Source organism: Cebus imitator, unplaced genomic scaffold, assembly GCF_001604975.1.
Source record: "Cebus imitator isolate Cc_AM_T3 unplaced genomic scaffold, Cebus_imitator-1.0 Scaffold59, whole genome shotgun sequence".
Taxonomy (NCBI): domain Eukaryota; kingdom Metazoa; phylum Chordata; class Mammalia; order Primates; family Cebidae; genus Cebus; species Cebus imitator.
The window spans coordinates 8,065,124-8,083,928 of NW_016107374.1; the positions used below are offsets into that span (position 1 = coordinate 8,065,124).

Below are 18,805 nucleotides of genomic sequence, written 5' to 3' on the forward strand. Positions count from 1 at the left end.
AATTCTCATCGTCCAGTGGGGGAAAATAGAGAATTAAACAGACAACTGCAATGGAGGGGAATTGTGCACACAGAGAAAGAACACAACAGACCTAGCAGTCAGGGAAGGCTTCCTGAAAGAGGTGACATCTGAGTTGAAATCTGAGAAATGGACAAGAGATGATCAAGTTGAAGTAGGCAAGGTGAATGATGTCATTTTTTTAATTAGCAAACACAAAGCACTTACTATTCCAGGCACTATTCCAACAGTTACATATATATTCACCATTAATCCTTGCAATAACCCTGTGGGTAGGTACTATTATTACCCTCATCTTACAGATGATGACCTGAAGCCCAGAGAGGCAGTCAATTGCTCCAGCTCACAGAGTGGAAGCACCAGGGTTTGAACCCAGCAATCTGGCTCCAGGCCATGCCCTTGAATTTCATGCTCTGCTGCATCTAGCAGAAAGAAGAAAGACAGCCAAGACGCAGGGGCTTTTCAGGGCACTGCAAGGCTTTCAGATGGTTTGAGCATGGTAAGTGAGAAGCAGCTGAGAATGATAAACCTGGAGAAGTTAGCTGGGGCCAGAAATTGAAGACGCATGACAGCCATGTTGAGAAGTTTGGACCTGCCTTGGAAGACTCTGCAGATGAGAACAACATGATCCAATCTGTACTTTGGAAAGACAGCTCTGTCTTCTGCGTGGACATCAGGCTGAGCAGGGTCAGCATGAAAGCTAAAGCTGCTCTGGGGGCTGCTGCAGTTGTCTGGGTGAGAGACAGTGGTGGCTTGGACCAGGAGGTAGCAATGGAGATGGAGGCTGAGAGGCTTTGGAGTCAGAATGGGCAAGAAAGTGAGAGAAAGAGGATGCAGGGTGGTGGCCAGGCCGCTGCTTGGATGAGTAGGTAGCAGGCAGAGGTGACAGGTTGAAGGGGAGGTGACAGGCTGAAGTTTGGTCACATTAAGTTCGAGGTGCCTGTGGACTTTCACATGGAGAGGTAGAAATAACATTTAAGCCTTTTCAGGACAAAGAGATGACCAGGAGGGCCATGCATACCTGGGCACTTATTGTCACCTCCCTCTTTGTTCTCCAAAGCACCCCAGTTTGGACAATAGATTACATGGTCACCCTAGACGTAACTAACCTGCCTGTAGGCATATCTGGATATTGAAAACATCTGGGTCCAGGCTCCACCTCCTTCATACACACACACACACACACACACACACACACACACACACACACACACACACACATCTGGATACATCCTATATACTCATTTGGACATTCTTAGTTGGGTACAAGTAAAAATATGGCCTTGAATATGCAGTTCCTAGAGAGGCAGTTTCATTGTGGCTGAGAGATGTCTGATCCATCTAAAGTCCTTTGCCTCCATCCCATCCCCAACCCTTGTCTCAGCCACAGGTCCCACCACCAGGGGCTGAGAGATGTTTGTGCAGGGAAACAAGACTCTGTCTTCACCCCACCAGCCAAATAGGCAATTGGTGGAATCAAGCCATATCCATGAGTTTTTCTGGATGTTATGCCTTTTCTGCTCAAACTATATCCTACAGCAACCAGAGTGGTTGATGTTTCCCTCCCTGAAAAGGAGGATGCCATCGTGTACATCCACAGAGGAAGTGCACTGTGGGCTTATGTAGAAGGATGCAGCAGGGCCTCTTCATGGGGATGGGGGAGTGGGATGGTGCATAGCTTTCTGGTTGTGTGTTTCTTATCTGTATCAGCCATGTAGATCAAAATAGCTTTAGGAAGAAGTCAGAGCTTTGGCTAAATAGTTGATCCCTAAGGTCAACCAATACCCCCAGAGTTTTGAACCTAGAAAAGATCCTTCTCAAAGTCCTTGCCACTGATTTCTTTTGAAGTCTCCCACTCAGTAGTGTCCATTGTGACTGAAGCCTGAGGTAGCTTTTCCACTTAGCTTCAAACCTTGACTCTAAACACCGATCTCACAGCTGTAGAAGGACACAAAGCCTTCTTGCCCCATTTTGTGATGCTCTCAGAGGCCCAAGGTGGGAGGCAGTGCTGGGGCTGGAGGATCTACATATGGCTCCCGCAGTGCCCAGCCCAAGAGATGTACTATGGTAAAAGGGTTAAAACCATGGACTCCGGAGTCAGATTGCCTGGGTTCAAATTCCATCTCTACTACCTTTTAGCAGACTCTCCTATGACTTCAGTTTCCTCATTGGTAAACAAGATTGATAATTGTACCAGCCTCTAACAATTGTGATGAGAATGGCAAGATGGAACATATGCAAAGCACTTAGAACAGTACCCAGCACATAGCTGATGCTCCATGAAGGTCCTCCGTTACTGCTGGTAATAACAGTATTGAGGTGCTGTCAGTCATAAAATCCAACCACAGAGATGGATGCAGGCGAAAGAATTCAGGAGAAAGAACAAGGAGGAAAGGAGTGGAAACAGGGCCTTTAGCCTGCCAGGGCCTGGCTCAGAAGCTCCCAGGGGTCCGTGTAATGACATTTCATTCAGACGTTTTTTTTTTATTGGAATGAGAAATGCAAGTTCTGTGTCAGAAATGATTGCAAATTCCAAATTAGTGAGGTTTCATGGTCCCCGGAAAGGCGCTGGAGGGAAAATTGGTCGACGGGGTGTTTTTTAGCTGTTGGAGCAAGCTGGCTGATTGATTGAGCGTCTCAGTCTATAGACTGTGCAGACAGCAGCCAGGGAACTGGGCGCAGGAGAGAAAATAGGGAGCAGAGGGAACAGAAGTCAGCATAGGGGATGCAGAGACATGATCCACAGTGGAAAGAGACATAATGACATCAAAAGCTGTGTAGACATAGGTCTTCCAGGACTGGGGAGCCATGCTCAGTTTAGAGACCAGGTACACCTAGCCACAGTTCCTTGAGAATGCTAGGCTCCTTCACTTGTTCACTGTGTGTCCTCAGGCAAGTCACTGCACCTCTCTGAGCCTGTTTTCTCATCTAAAAATAACCCTTACAATACCCACCTCAAGAGTTCACTGTGGGACTTAAATGAAATAATGGTTTGGTTTTTGTTTGTTTGTTTTTTGAGGTGGAGTCTTGCTCTGTCGCCCAGGCTGGAGTGCAGTGGTGTGATCTCGGCTCACTGCAACCTCTACCTCCCAGGTTCAAGCAATTCTCCTGCCTCAGCATCCCGAGTAACTGGGATTACAGGTGCGAGCCATCTTGCCTGGCTAATTTCTTGTATTTTGAGTAGAGACGGGGTTTCACCAGGCCAGGCTGGTCTCAATCTCCTGACCTTGTGATCTACCTGCCTCCCTGTCTCGGCCTTCCAAAGTGCTGACGTTACAGGAAAATAATGGGTTTTAATTGTCTGATGAGGTGTTTGGTACATACTAGGTGCTCAATAAATGTGAGATACCTTTACTCTGACACAGTGAAGTTGGAGAAGTTGGTAGACCTATGCTTCAGACTTTGAACTTAATCGCTGTTTTTGGAGATGACAGCTCTTATCCTTAACCTGGGGGCTCATGGGCCACATTGGTAAGTTCTGGGTCCTACTGTGCTGCCCCACAGTGATTCAGAAGGAGATAAAATGATGGGGATGACTTCCATCCAGAGAAGAATTTAACTTACAAAAATCCTGGAATTTGGCAGGTTCATCAGAGGTCATCAGAGTCAGTCCCCTGATTTCAGGTTCCCCAAAGGATTCCAGGCAAATTAAAAGTCATGCACCCCCTCAATAATTGGGAAAGGATAATCCATAAGACTTCTCACCAAGCAGAAATTATTTCTTATATTGGAGTTACTGAGACTCTTTCAATAATAATTGCAATGATAATTATAATAATAAAACATTGTACTTAGTTTAATATGTATTTTCCACACTACTGCAACACATAAGGTATTATTATCCTCATCTTTAACGTGAGAAAACCGAGGCTTAAATAGACGAAGGACTTTGCCCAAGGCCATGCAGTGCAGTAAAGAATCGATTCCCAGGCTGGGTGCAGTGGCTCACGCCTGTTATCCCAGCACTTTTGGGAGGCCGAGGCTGGCAGATCGTGAGGTCAGGAGTTCAAGACTAGCCTGATCAACATGGTGAAACCCCATCTCTACTAAAAATACAAAAATAAGGCGGACATGGTGGTGCGTGCCTGTAATCCCAGCTATGCAGGAAGCTGAGGCAAGAGAATTGCTTGAAGCCAGGAGGTGGAGGTTGCAGTGAGCTGAGATCACACCACTGCTCTCCAGCCTGGGTGACAGAGTGAGGCTCTGTCTCCAAAAAAAAAAAAAAAAAAAACTGATTCCTGTTGCAGGGCACAGGGCAGGGTGGATAGTAAGTTGGGGTCAGAAAAGGTGGTTGGGATAGTTGAGCCGAGTTGTGAAGGATGACTGAGGCTTTGCCTGAACAAAGACAGAGAGGTTGGAAGACTAGGTCCCAAAGGATATTTACAATTACAGTGACAGCTAACATTGATTAAGTGCTTACTCTGCACAAGGAATGGTGTTAAGCACTTCACGTGCATCATCTCTATGAGCTGGATGCTATTGTTACCCTGGTTTTGCAGAAGAGAGATGAAGGGACTCGCCCAGGAGCACAGCTTGAAAATGGCAAATCAGCTTTTCAGCTCAAGTCTGCCTGATTCCCAAGCTCCCGGGGTCTCCTACTTATTCAGTCCCTGCCTCTTGTCAACAGAGAAGCCATACAGTTTAAAGAGAGTCCATGAGAACCCATCTTAGCACAGACGCTCTGCCCATGTGGTCAGGAGGGTGCTGTGCTAAGATGACCTAGTCAAGTGGGTGCCACAACCCACTGCACCACCCCAAGTCCTCCTGGAGCCACGGGGAACCCACCAAAATTGGTAGGAGATAATCATGAAGCTGACTGCCTAATAAAGATAAAGCTCTCATAAACCCACAATCCTGAGGTAATGGATTTGACTTTTAAAAGGCAGATAAAAGTCCCAATGGAAGGACAGATATTTCCCATCAACTCTTTATTCAGAATCGCTGTGGAGGAGGCATTTCCTACAGGTGGGAACAGCTGGATGCCTGGGCTGGCATTGAGAAATGGCCACTTCTGCGGAAAGCCAGACATTGCTCCTCTCCAGAGCGCCCTCTCTCCCACGGAGAATCCTTTGTCAGAGAAGAATGATAGCGACAAACGATGGAGCCTACGGGATAAGCCTAAAGCAGTGTGAATGGAAAGGACGGATTTGAGAGCTTGCTGATGATTGGTACTGGAGCTGCAAAGGTGGAGTCTTCTGAGAGCTTTGCGCAGATTGGTGGAGTTGGTATAGACCAACCTTTCCATTCATCCTGCCATCATCATCAATATCCTCATCACCATCCTCACCGTTATCACCATCACTATGATCATCAGTAACATGATCACTACCATCACTGTCATCATTACCATCACCGTCATCATCATCCTACGTATATTGAGCATTTACTAGGCATCGGGAAATGTGCATTTTATAACTGCCTGATGAAGCAGGTAATATTAACATCTCTGCTAACCTTTCCCATCCTCAGATGGGAAAACTAAGTCTTGATAATATTAAAGAACTTCCTGTGGGTCACACAGCCAAGAAGTAGCAAAGCAGAGATTCAAACGCAGGTCTATTTGTCTTCTGACAGTACAGTCTGGCTTCTCTGTTGACAAGGAGCAGGGGCTGAATAACTAGGAGACCCCGGGAGCTTGGGAATCAGGCAGACTCGAGCCGAAAAGCTGATCCTGCCGTTTTCAAGCTGTGATCTCGAGCAAGTCACTTCATCTGTCTTCTGCAAATAATGGCTAAATGCTTAACCATCATTTTGTATTTAGGGTTAATAGTGTGATAGAGGAAAACATGGTCTGGGTCTATGTCTTAGATGGAATTCACAAGAAAGAAATCCTGAGATAGGGGTCTGGGTGCATGTGACTTACTGAGAGAGGAGAAAGGGAGTGAGGAAGCAGGATAGGACAGGGGAAGGAAGCTAAGAAAAGATGCAGTTTCAACTGGACTCAAGCCTCAGCCTGATCCTCAGGGGAGCTCCAGAATGTGGATTCCCTCCCCACATCCCAACAGGAGTGAGCGAAATCTTCCAGAAGGGGCATCCCTGAGGCATTTGCAGCCAACAGTCCCACCATTCTGGAAAGAAGATCTAGGATCTGACCAACAGCATCCACTGTGGCTGCAGAAGAACAGAGCTGATAGTCCTTTCTCAGCCCCTAACTCACCCAGTGCCCCCCTACTGGACCTCAGTTTCTACAGGCTTGGACTCAGTGTCCTACAAGGGCTGGCCCAGCTCTGACAAGTTCTGACTCTGATCTGGCAGCAATGCCACTGACCAAGCTGGCAATCTCAGTTTCTGTAACCCAGAAGGAGAGACAAGGAGACCGTTCTGGTGGCCCCAACAGTGTGAAGCAAGGTGTCTGACAGCTGCTCCGACTGAAGCCCTTTATCTCACTTCTTGCCGTGTTATTTTAAAACTAATGAGCCCAGACCTCAGGAGCTCACAGCCTGCCATGGAGATTTGTGGCTTGTCTGGTCTGTCCTCTCTGCAGATTTCAGCAGCGGCTTACTCTCGGCTTGTTGGGAATTTTCTCCCAAGCCTCAGCCTCTGGCATGAGTGTGCACGTGTCTGCAGGAGCACAAAGTCCTAACTGAGCCAACCTCTCAGAAGCCCCCTGTCTGCAGTTCTAGCTGATGAGAGGATCCTGTGAGTGACTCTGCAGTGGAGGGAGAGACGAATTTATCCCTGGGCTGTGGAGAGAGAAGCCTGAACTCAGTAGGAACTGGGGAAGGGCCATTTCTAGGTTCTGAATTAGCCACTCAGCTTGGTGGTAGGAAGCCAAGGCCCCAGTGTAGGAGAGTCTCCTGGGACCCTCCAGGGCACTTCAACCTCCTGTCCCTCTCCTTCCCAGAATCCCTTGCCTTGGCTATTTGAGGAAAGGCGATCAGAGTCACAGTGAGTGGGTCCCCAGAGGCAAGCTTTGCAAGTGAGGCTGCAGACCAGTGTTGCCTGTTCCTGGAAAATGTGGCTGATATTCAAAGTACCACCATGTGCCAGATACTGTCTAAGTGCTGGACATGCATCATCTCATTTCATTCTTGCAGCAGCCTTGTGAAGTGATTGCAACTTGTGGTTTCATCAGGGAGGCGAAGGGACTTGCCCAAGGTCACCCAGCTGGTGAGTGGCAGGCAGAGTTTATCTGATAAGCCTACTCACTAGGCTCTCCCAGCCCTCCTGGATTAGTGACTCAGTCCCCTCTGTGCAGCTTGCCTTGCGTCCTCCGAGCACATGTGCCTTTCCCCACTCAGGATGTCTCCTTTCTCAGTGACTTCCACCCTATACCCCTATGGGAGGGTTTCTAATGTACCTGCTGCATCTCCTCCTCTGGACTGTGCATGTGAGGGAGAGACTCATGTCTGGGTCATCTTGAAACAACTCTCCTGGGGAATAAGATGGTGCTTAGCAGATGAGTGTGTGAATGAATCGCTGGGGAATAAATGGATGAATAAATGCACAACAATAAATGAATCACTGTGTCTAAATAAGTGACTTGGAGCTGTCAGTCACTTTATACTTTAAGAGCCAGTCTGCCAGGCTGGGGCTCTTCTATTGAGCCATCTTGTTGTTTAAAAACCCACTGGTAGAATGCCGCTGGAGCTGACCGCCCTTGTCAGCTTTCACCCTTCATCTAGGTATTTACTAGCCAGGTGTTGCATCTTACTCCCAGAAGATCCAGTCTCCCAGCTTTAAATACTGTCCAAATGCTAACATCTCTCAAACGCATTTCCCTAGCTCTGATCTTGTCGCTGAACTCCAGGCTCATGTAACCTATTGCCCACCTGCTATCTCAACATACACGTCTAATTGGCATCTTAAAATCTCACTGGCATCTCAAAAACTGAACTTTTAGAAGGCTTTTCCAAAACACCCTTCCCATCTGTAGTTGTTCCAGTTCAGGGCCTGGCAGCAAGACCCTCCCAGTTGCTCAGACCAAAAACCTTGGAGTCATCCTTGACCCCCTCTCTTTCACACTCCATAGCCAATCCATGCAAAAACTCTGTTGATTCTACCTTCAATAAAATGCCATAATCTGACCACCTCTCACCACTACTGCAGAAAAAACACTGGCCTCAGCCACCATCTTCTCTCGTATGGATTATTATAGTCATTTCTTCACTGGTCTTCCTGCATCTATCCCAGGTCCCTTGCTGCATATGCGCAGCAAGATGCCAGAGAGAGCCTTTAAAACCTAAGTCAGAACATATCTTTCCAATGAAGCCTTCAGTGGCTTCTCATCTCACTGAGAGGAAAGAGCCAAGTCCTGCAAAAGCTTATCAGATTCTTATGATGTGATCCCTCATTACCTTTCTGACTTTGCCTCCTACTAATCTCCCCCTTGCTCCCTCAGCTCCAGTCATACTGCTATTCTTCAGTTCATTGTGCATGTTCCTACCTCAGGGCCTTTGCACTGGCTGCACTCTGCCAGTTATGTTCTCCCAGGCAGCTCAAGGCTCACTTCCCCATCACTTTCAAGTCTTTGCTCAAATGTCACCTTCTCAATGAGGCCTTCTCTGATTACCCAATTTAAAATTGCAAGCCCCTCCCAGTAGTATTCCATCTCCTTATCCTGCTCTGAATCTTTACTCTGTAGCACTCATTATCTTCTAATATTTACTACTTAATGATGTTTATTTTCTGCTGTCCTCCTACCTCCACCCATTGCAGTACAATGCAAGCTCCACCAAGCAAGGTTTTTTTTTTTCTTCTATCTTGTTCCCAGTGTCTGCACATAATAGGAGCTCAATAAATATTTGTTGAATGAAGAATAAGTGAATGGCCCCTGGAAGCACCTCTTGGGCCAGTTTACACTCTCCCAGGTCTTGTACCAGGCCTCCTCCTTTCCTGGGTTGGGGGTTTCCTCTTAAACTGAGGGCTTCTTCCCACTTCCCAGTAGACTCTTGCTTGCTTCATCTTTCTTCTAATAGTGGCTGTGATGATGCCCAAAAGAGACACTTGTCCTGTCCCTCCCGTGGCAAGAAAACATAATTAGCAACTCACGCTACCCAGAGAAATCCAAACTCCGTCTGCAATTCCGGCTGATCCCCAGGGGGCCCTGGGCTGGAAGAAGAGATGTTATTCTTGCCTGTGATGACACAACTTAGCAGAATCAGGACTTGAACCCAGGTCAGCAGGACTCCAGGCCACATGCACTTTCTCAGCATCACCTAATTACCTTTTGCACACCCAGCTCAAGTGGAAAACCATGACATTTTGGAATTCAGTCCCTTCCCTAGTTGGGTGCAGCCTGCATTTTAGTCAGTCTCAACAATTGAATCCAATCCACTTCTCAGCAGTTTTATCTCTCACGAAGCAAATAGGCAATCGACAGGCCAGCCTGTGGAGGGAGAAATGACTGGGTGGATTTAGGGTTGATTGGAGGGCAGTGGATGGATGTGTTCTGTGATGAGAGCTCAAAACCCAGGCAGGTTGGGTGCCTGACGTGCTTGGCTGAGCTGGGCAAGAAATGCTGAGCTGATTTTTCTCCATATGGTTTTTTCGTCCTTTGACCTGAACTTGAGAACCAAGCAATTATTGATATACAAGAGTGTTTACCACACACTCATAAGCATGCACACATGCGTGCTCACACACACACACACACACACACATTCACACACTTACACACTTGCTCTCAGCCCTGAGAACTGGACTAAGCCATTCTCATCAGTTGCCTGTGGAGAGGGAGTTGTGGGGAGCTGTGCTTGTCTATGTTGCTCAGTCCTCAGGATCAAGTTCAAATTCCTTACAGAATCTACAGCCTGACTACTCAGATGTGATTCATGGAGCAGCAGCCTCACCTGAGAATTGATTAGAAATGCAGAAACTTAGGCCCTTCCACAGACCTACAGAAGAATCAGCATCTGCAGTCTGACCAGATCCCCAGGTGGACCGTGTACATGAAGGCTTGAAAAGCACCTGTTTACACGGCCCTGAAGGATCCAGCCCCTGCCTTCCTTACTAGACTCAAGTCTTGCCTCCTGCCCTCCACCTTCACTGTCTGTTCTAACTTACAGCATCCTCTGCAGTCACATGAAGGCCACTGCTGTGTCTCGGTGCTGGACCTTTGCACTTGCTCTTCTTCCTTTTTGCTCCACTTTCCTGACCAATTTCTATTCATCTACTAGAAACACACTCCATGACCACCTGCCCACATTCCCCAGGCTGGGTTAGGTGCCCCCTCTATGGGTCCACTGCCTCCTAAGCCTCTCTCTATTAGAAAACTTATTATATACCACATTGTAATTCCTGGTTTAGGGATATGTCTCCCCTTCCAGGGTGAGCAGTCCTGCAGGGCAGAAACAACATCTTGGTTATTTTGGGGTCCTTGAAATCTGATACTAAGTAGTGTTCAGTAAACGACTGTTGAGTAATGAATGAAATAATGAGAGAAATGACAGCCTCATAAAACTGCCTTTCATTTTTCATTCAATTTCTACCAAAATGAACATTACTGCCCCTGTATCCAAATGATTTCTCCCACAGCAGTTCTGTGCAATCCCCAGTTTTCCCCCAAGCTCTACTGCTTTTTCCAGCCACAATGGCAAAGCTCAAAGAGTCACAGCTCCTGCAGATTATCCCCATCCAGCCTTAATGAACTATATTCACCTTGAAAAGGACTTGGAATGCCAAGACCTCAGGCCAGGACATTATTAACACAGCTCAGACTGAAGTCTCAGGAGCCAAGGCACAAATTGGCCAACTTCCTCTTGTCTCTGCACTAGGTCAGCCCCATGATAAGTCTTGGTCTTTCTGGTGAGCTCGTAAGCATGAGAGTCTAGGCCTTCATTCTCTATCAAAACAGGTAGAATGTGGGTGTCTGGCAAGTGTGGGAATGAGGCTGGACCATTCACAGCTCTGGATGTAAGGATAGAACAAGTACCTGGGGCATGAGCCCTGGATGGAAGCAAGTCCTTCTGCCTCTCCAGGTTTCAGTGCCTTTGGCTATGCAAGGGAAGGAGGCTCACCATGCTGTGGCTGCATACCCCACAGAGGGCTGCAGGAATCAATGGAGACACTGGCCTTCTATACATAGAAGGAGCCCTATTTGTGGAAGGGAGGCAATAAATGTCAGAGATGGCTCCAATCTCCTGATCAAGTGTCATTTCTTTTTGTGGAATGTAAGATTCAGGCCAAACCTTGAGCTACAGATCCTCTCCAAACACGTAAGGCCAGTCTTATCTTACAGCAAAATTACCAAGATTCCCCTTGTACTTTCACTTATCCCTTCTTGTATTTTCAAAACGTTTTCTACTAAAAGTACAAAAATTAGCCAGGCGTGGTGGCGGGGGCCTGTAATCCCAGCTACTTGGGAAGCTGAGGCAAGAGAATCACTTGAACCCGGCAAGCACAGGTTACCATGAGCTGAGATCGTGCCACTGCACTCCAACCTGGGCAACAGAGCGAGACTCCATCTCAAAAAAAAAATGTTTTCCGGAGTCTTCTCCTTTTTGTTCTCGGTTGATTTTCATAAACAGGCAGGGCAGCCACTGATGTTCTCTCACGGTCTCAGTTTGTTCTTCACAGTAGGGATGGCAATGCTGGCTCATGGGTTTCTTTGAAAGCTTCAATGAGAAGATGAGTGAGAAGTGCTTAGTTAGCTCTGTGTGTGGCATGCAGGAGGTGCTTGACAAAGACTAGCTGCTGTTATGATCGAGTGATGTGGAGAGAGCACTGGGCTGGGAGTCAAAAGGTGGCAATTTTACTAGCCAGAGCGAAGATAGGCATCAGTATTTACCTTGGGCAGGTCCCCTTGCCTCTTGGGCCTCCGTTTCTCCACTCTGCACAGAGCTGAGCTGGATCTGGGGTTCTTCCCACTCTGCCATTGTTGGTCTCTGATTCCCCAAACAGTGTTTAACTCAATCTAGTGCTTGGGGCACGAGGATCTGCACCCAGCACTGGGCCAAACAAGCACTCTCTTGGGAGCAGCTGGCTGATCGGCTTGGTGAGCAAGAGCTTGGATGGGAAGCAGGGAAGCAGCTAGGGAACCAGGCTTCTCTCGAGGAGTTTTGCAGAAAAGTTCAGCCCTGACTCTCAACGGAGCCTTGGAATCTGCCGGTTGCCATGACGACAGAGACAGCATCTAAGCTCCACGTCTCTGATTAGCAGGAACAGAGCCGGGAGGCCTTGAGGAATTCGGCACTCGTGGCTCCCTCCCTCCCTGGGAAGTGGAGTGTGCCGGCCCTTGACTCCACTGTTTTAGCTGTCCCTGAAGATTTCGCCTTCTCTTAAGTATTGTTTTTAATGCGATATCGAAGGAAAATGAGGCAGCTGCCGGTACTCCTCAGCAAAGATGGAACACAGAATTCTACATAAGGACCTGCAAAGATGCAAGGCTGGAGGCAGGGAAGGGAGATGGGTGGGGCTGTGGAGGGCTGGGGGCTGTGGCTGAAGTCTGATTCCACTGAAGCATTGAGTGACCTCGGACTGGGCCTCCTCCCCGGAACCTCTGCTTCTTTATTTGTAAGGAGAGTTAGGATCCCACCTGTGGTTCCCACATGAGATCAGTAATCACAATTCATTTGTTCACCCATCCATGTATTCATTTGTTCATTCAATAAATGTCCATTAAGCAGGAAGCTATATGATGTCAGGCACTGTATCTCTGGGGATTCAGGGGTGAGGAAGGGGATGAGTTCCCTCTCAAATGATTGTCCAGAAGACAACCATTTGGCAAATAGACATATAAAATGAACATTTCACATAGTAACAAATGCTGTGAAGAAATCAGGCTACCATGATTCCCATCACCAGGTGGAGAGGAGAGCAAGGGAGTCAAGGAGGGCCTCTCTGAAAAGGTGATTTTTGAATGGAAAGAAGGAGCTGGCCATGCAAAGAGCTGAAGGAACATCATACCAGGTGGAGGGAAGAGAAAGTGCAAAGGCTCTGAGCATTTGAGGAGCAGCAATGATGTCATGTGGCTAGAACAGAATGAGATATGAAGAGGCGTAGGAGATGGGTAGGAGAGGAACTGAAACCAGGGTCGGAGACCAGATCATGCCAAATCTTTTAGTCTGGACAGCCAATTTGGATTTTATTCTTGATCCAATAGGAGGCTAAATTGCCAGCGATGTGTCTTCAAGACGCAGATTCCTGGGTTTCACCCCTTTGAGACTCTGATTTACTACAGCTAGGATGGGACCTAGGAATCTGTATTTTTAAAAGTTCCTTAAAGGCCTCTGATACTGTGCCAATCATGGACTACATGCTACCTGAATCTCTTTGAGTTTTAAGAAAGCTGAAAAGCAACATATTGGGACATCCTGAAAAAAAGACTTTAAATGTTATGGTATATTACAGAAGATTTCCTTCTTCCTCCCCTCAGCACTTCCTGTCTGCCTGGTAGAATTCATTATATTTCTGTTGGTTTTATTGCAAAATTTCAGGTGGGGTACCCAACATCAGGAAGGTGAAACCAGTACTATTGGAGAAAAAGAAAAATCTACCACATCAGAGAATACAAAGTTACACACATTCCTGCAACTCCATTGTGTCTTTCCTCATCAAATCATCTTCAAGATTTCCCCATATCTGATTTCAACCCCTGTTGCTGACAATGATGGATGAGGCATTGTCTTCACACTAAGCCTTGCACCCCAGGGCTCTGGCACCAGCATCCTCCAGCTTCCCCTACACTTCAGATAACCCACGCCTCTACTCTGTCCATTAGACAAGTTATTGAGACCTCCACCCAATGCCAGCACACTCACACGTGTTTATTCACTGCAAAATTCCTCACAGCTCTTAGCTTTTGCCTATCATGAGATTGTTTGTGGTATGGATTTATTTTCTACAATGCCCCAGAGAGTTCAAAATTATATTCTTTTTTAAAATATATATACTTTAAGTTCTGTATACATGTGCAGATCGTGCAGGATTGTTGCATAGGTATACACGTGCCATGGTGGTGGTTTGCTACGTCCATCACCCCATCATCTACATTAGGTAATTCTCCTAATGCTATCCCTCCCTAATCCCCCCACCCCTGCTATCCCTTCCCTAGCCCCCCACCCCTAGACAGGCCCTGGTGTGTGATGCTCCCCTCCCTGTGTCCATGTGCTCTCATTGTTCAACATCCACTTATAAGTGAGAACATGCAGTATTTGATTTTCTGTTCTTGTGTCAGTTTGGTGAAAATGATGGTTTCCAGTTTCATCCATGTCCCTGCAAAGGAACTCATCCTTTTTTATGGCTGCATAATATTCCATGATATATATGTGCCACATTTTCTTTATTCAATCTATCATTGATGGGCATTTGGGTTGGTTCCCAGTCTCTGCTATTGTGAACAGTGCCACAATGAACATACATGTACATGTGTCTTTATAATAGAATGATTTATAATCCTTTGGGTATATGCCCAGTAATGGGATTGCTGGGTCAAATGGTATTTCTATGTCTAGATCCTTAAGGAATCGCCACACTGTCTTCCACAATGGTTGAATTAATTCACACTCCCACCAACAGTGTAAAAGCATTCTTGTTTCTCCACACCTTCTCCAGTATCTGTTGTCTCCAGATTTTTTTAATGATCACCATTCTGACTGGTGTGAGGTGGTATCTCAATGTGGTTTTGATTTGCATTTCTCTAATGACCAGTGATGATGAGCATTTTTTCATGTTTGTTGGCTGCATAAATGTCTTCTTTTGAAAAGTGTCTGTTCATATCCTTCACTCACTTTTTGATGGGGTTGTTTGTTTTGTTTCTTATAAATGTATTTAAATTCTCCATAGATTCTGGATATTAGCCCTTTGCCAGATGGGTAAACTGCAAAAATTTTTTCCCATTCTTTTGGTTGCCAGTTCACTCTATTGATAGTTTCTTTTGCTGTGCAGAAACTCTTAAATTTAATTAGATCCAATTTGTCTATTTTGGCTTTTGTTGCCACTGCTTTTAGTGTATTAGTCATGAAGTCCTTGCCCATGCCTATGTCCTGAATAGTATTGCCTAGATTTTCTTCTAGAGGTTTTATGGTGTTAGCCTCATGTTTAAACCTTTAATCCATCTGGAGTAAATTTTTGTATAAGGTGTAAGGAAGGGATTCAATTTCAGTTTTCTGCATATGGCTAGTGAGTTTTCCCAATATCATTTATTAAATAGGGAATCCTTTCCCCATTGTTTGTTTTTGTCTGGTTTGTCAAAGATCAAATGGTTGTAGTTGTGTATCATTTTTTCTGAGGCCTCTGTTCTTTTCCATTGATCTAGTACCGTGTGGTACCAGTACCATGTGTCTCCACCTTGACATAATAATAATGTGTGACTTACAACAATTGGTCACAAAAGGCAGCTTTGGCCTTGCTTTCTTGAACTGATTATTCTGAGGGAAGCCAGCCGCCATGTTGTGAGGATACTCAAGCAGCCATATGGAGAGGCCCATGTGAAGAACTAAGGTCTTCTGCCAACAGCCAGCACCAGCTTGCCAGCCATATGAGTGAGCCATCTCAGAAGTGAACTATCTTATGTGTCAAGGCTTTGCTGGACAATACACACAAATCAATAAGCTCACTGACCCTTTCTAAGGGACATATGAGGCTGAACAGAGAAGACATGGGTTGAGCAGTCAGTAGACTGAAGCATTGGCTGAGTTATTGGCCCTCTCTGAGACTCCATTTCCACCAACTATAACCTTAGGAAATTAGTCCGAAGCATCTCAAAAGCACTTTCTAACTTTTTGAAACAATGTTCTCTTTGGCCAATTTGTTAGCTCTTTTATTGGTTCATTGAAAAAACATTCCTAAAGGTTCACTAAGCAGCAGGCTCTGGGGCAGTAAGACATAGTCCCACTCTCGGGAGCTCATAGTCTAGTTTGATAGAAGACAACTAAATGACAGCAACATATTATTAAGAGCTGCTGGGCTGGGTGCAGTGGCTCACGCCTATAATCCCACCACCTCAGGAGGCCAAGGCAGGCAGATCACATGGTCAGGAGTTCGAGACCAGACTTGCCAACATGGTGAAACCCCATCTCTACTAGAAAATACAAAAATTATCTGGGCATGGTGGCTGATGCCTGTAATCCCAGCTACTTGGGAGGCTGAGGTAGGAGAATTGCTTGAACTGGGACCCGGGAGGCGGAAGTTGCAGCAAGCCAAGATCACACCACTGCACTTCAGCCTGGGCTACAGAGTGAGACTACATCTTATTGAAAAAAAAAAAAAAAAAAAAAGAGCTGCTGGTAGGGGAGCAAAGGAATACCACATCCTAGAAAAGGGGATAGATCTCCCCAAAAGCTTGCTCCCTACTCTACCTTCTCTATCTCCTCAATGTTAACTCCATCCCTCTAGTTGCTCAGGCTCAAAACCTTGGAGTCATCCTTGACTCCTCCTCCTGTCTTACTCCCTTACTTCTCACATTTAGTCAGCAGCAAATCATGTCAGTACTACTTTCAAAATTTGTTAGAATCAGACCACAGCTCATCCCTGTTTCCATTGCTACTACACTTATCAGAGCCAGGACTATTGCAACCATTTCACCATCTCTGCCCTTCTCTCCCTTCAGCCTTGTATCCCTCAACCACTAGAGTGATCTTTCTCAAATGTAATCCAGACCCTATCACTCCTGTTCCAAAGACTCCTCTCCCATCTCAGCTACAGAGCCTCAAAGGTTTTCCCATGACCTGATCCCTGATCTCGCCTCTTGCCACTCTAGCCCTTGCTTGCTGTTCTTTATTATGATGATGATGATTATTATTATTTGAAACAGAGCCTCATTCTGTCACTCGGGCTGGAGTGTAGTGCCACAATCTCAGCTCACTGCAACCTCTGCCTCCTAGATTCAAGCAATTCTCCAACCTCAGTCTCCTGAGTAGCTGGGATTACAGACGTGGGCCACCACACCAGCTTATTGTTCTATTTTTTGTAGAGACAGGGTTTCACCATATTGGCCAGGCTGGTCTTGAACTCCTAACCTTAAGTGATCCACTTTCCTTGGCCTTCCAAAGTGCTGGGATGACAGGCATGAACCACTGCGCCCAGCCGCTGTTCCTTATATGTGCTAACAATTTTTGGACTTGCTATTCCTTCTGCCTAGGGCACACTTCTCACTTCCAGCAGATACCTGCGTAGAAGCTATGTATAACTGTGTAACAAATTATCCCAAATCTTTTGGCTGAAAACAACAATAAACAGTTATTATGGTTCATAGTTTCTGTGACTCGGGAATTTGGCTGAGTGGTTCTGGTTCACCATCTCTCATGGAGCTGTGGTTAGATGTCAACCAGGTTTGCAATCTCATCTGAAGGCTTGACTGGAGCTGGAGAATCCACTTCCAAGGTGGCTCACTCATAGGGCTGACAAGTTGGTGCTGGTTGTTGGCATGAGGCCTCAGTTGTTCTTCACCTGGGCCTCTCCATATGGCTGCTTGAGTGTCCTCACAATATGATGGCTGTCTTCCACCAGAATATTCAATCCAAGAGAGCAAGGCAGAAGCTACCTTTTTGTGACCAAGTCTTCAGGGTTATACATTATTACTTCTACCACATTCTGTTCATTAAATGTGAGTCAGTAAGCCCATCCAATATTCAAGGGGATATAAATTAAGTTCCATCTTTTGGTCTTTTGATGACAAGAACGTCAAAGAATCTATGAACATATTCTAAACCACCCAAACTTTAAGATAAGTCCTGAATCCTTATAGTCTCCACTCCCTTGCTGCTCCTCAGGAAAGACTTCACTGATTATTGTATACAAAATAGCAGCCACTCCTCCCATTTCCTAGCTCTGTAGGCTGCTTTATTCACATCAAAATCTATTACCATTCAGCTGAAAATGGTGGCTCACACCTGTAATCCCAGCACTTTGGGAGGCCAAGTCAGGAGGATTGCTTGAGCCCAGGAGTTCAAGACCAGTTTGAGCAAGACAGTGGCACCCTGTCTCTACAAAAAGAAAAAAAAAAAAAACGCTGGGTCCCAGCTACTTGGGAGGCTGAGGTCAGAGGTTCACTTGAGCCCAGGAGTTCAAGGCTATAGTGAGCTGTGATTGTGCCACTGCACTCCATCCTGGGCAACACAGTGAGACTGTCTCAAAAAAAAAAAATATGTTACCATTCAATAAGCCATATTTTTCCTTGCTTATGTGTTTATTATCTATTCCTCCATCTAGAATGCAAACATTCCATAATTGCAGGAGACATCTCTGTCTTGTTCACCGTGTCTCCACACATAAAACTGGCCTGGATACATTATAGGCACTCAGGAAATTGGAGTTAATGAATGCAGGTTACCCTAGGCCAGGACAAGTATGGGAAGAGGCAAGCCTTGCTGGGTGTTAGGGAGAAGACAGAAGCTTTGTTGTGTGACAAAATGCAGGACAACACTTCTCAGGGATAGATGGGCAGAAGTAAAGGCATGGAAAAGTAACACCCACAGCAGGGAGATTTAGGGAAAACTGAGGCTGAGTGGGATGGAAGGGAGTTCTGGAAGCACAGAGTTGGCAGTGAGAAGGACTGAGAAGCACTAATTAGACTCTCCATCCCTCCAGGGCTCACAGTGTCTACCAGCTCCGCTTCTAAAGATGCACTCATAAGTGGCTGACAGAGATGGATGTGTTTTGCTGCCCTTCCTTCAATATTGACTGGGCTTGGTTTGCTCTCTTAGAAGCCCTAAGGAGCAGGGGGCTTATCAGATGCATTCATCCTGACTCATAAACCCAATCTCGATGCACTGATGCAGGAGGCTGGCACATGAGACACGCTAATGCCTTTGATCCATGCTTGACCTGGGGCCTGAAGGCAGGGCGAGCAGGGAGGGATCCTCACTGCATGGCACCAAAGACACCTGTGACTCTCAAACTCCTTACT

The 18,805-nt window shown here is 46.2% G+C and overlaps 1 protein-coding gene across 1 annotated transcript in view; it reads left to right on the forward strand.

Annotated features, from left to right (window-relative positions):
• The window catches only part of SRRM4 (serine/arginine repetitive matrix 4), a 170,357-nt gene that overhangs the window by 98,606 nt on the left and 52,946 nt on the right, over nucleotides 1-18,805 (forward strand). The window lies entirely within an intron of this gene.